Source organism: Arachis duranensis, chromosome 3 (genome assembly GCF_000817695.3).
Source record: "Arachis duranensis cultivar V14167 chromosome 3, aradu.V14167.gnm2.J7QH, whole genome shotgun sequence".
Lineage (NCBI taxonomy): Eukaryota > Viridiplantae > Streptophyta > Magnoliopsida > Fabales > Fabaceae > Arachis > Arachis duranensis.
In genome coordinates, this window is record NC_029774.3 from 91,117,700 (window position 1) to 91,118,682 (window position 983).

General features: G+C 40.0%; 1 non-coding gene across 1 annotated transcript; it reads left to right on the forward strand.

Moving 5' to 3' along the window:
- The first annotated feature begins 276 nt into the window (after positions 1 to 276).
- On the forward strand, positions 277 to 384 carry LOC127746399 (small nucleolar RNA R71). Its single transcript, XR_008008019.1, has one exon. It is a non-coding gene; the product is annotated as a small nucleolar RNA R71 (small nucleolar RNA).
- The last annotated feature ends 599 nt before the right edge of the window (positions 385 to 983 follow it).

Consider the following 983-nt stretch of genomic DNA (forward strand, 5'->3'; position numbering starts at 1 on the left):
ATCATATTGACTTGCTGAGTCAATATTTTTGTTTTGAGCCAATATGGCATTCAGAGTATCATTCTCAAGAACTCCTTTCTTCTGATTAATCCCATTGTTCACAGGATTCGTTTCAGAAGTGTACATGAATTGGTTATTTGCAACCATTTCAATTAGCTCTTGTGCTTCTGTAGGCGTCTTCTTCAGATGAAGAGATCCTTCAGCAGAGCTATCCAAAGACATCTTGGATAGTTCAGACAGATCATCATAGAAAATACCTATGATGCTCCATTCAGAAAGCATATCAGAGGGACACTTTCTGATTAATTGTTTGTATCTTTCCCAAGCTTCATAGAGGGATTCTCCTTCCTTCTGTCTGAAGGTTTGGACTTCCACTCTAAGCTTACTCAATTTTTGAGGTGGAAAGAACTTTTCCAAGAAGGCATTGACTAGCTTTTCCCAAGAGTTCAGGCTCTCTTTAGGTTGTGAGTCCAACCATACTCTAGCTCTGTCTCTTACAGCAAAAGGGAATAGCATAAGTCTATAGACCTCAAGGTCAACCCCATTGGTCTTGACAGTGTCACAGATTTGCAAGAATTCAGCTAAAAACTGATGAGGATCTGGAAGTCCATGGAACTTGCAATTCTGTTACATTAGAGAAACTAATTTAGGCTTAAGCTCAAAGTTGTTTACTCCAATGGCAGGGATAGAGATGCTTCTCCCATAGAAATTGGGAGTAGGTGCAGTAAAGTCACCCAGCACATTCCTTGCATTGTTGGCATTGTTGTTGTTTTCGGCTGCCATGGGTTCTTCTTCTTTGAAGATTTCTGTTAGGTCCTCTATAGAGAATTGTGCCTTAGCTTCTCTTAGCTTTAGCTTCAAGGTCCTTTCAGGTTCAGGATCAGCCTCAACAAGAATGCTTTTGTCTTTGCTCCTGCTCATATGAAAGAGAAGAGAACAAGAAAATATGGAATCCTCTATGTCACAGTATAGAGATTCCTTGA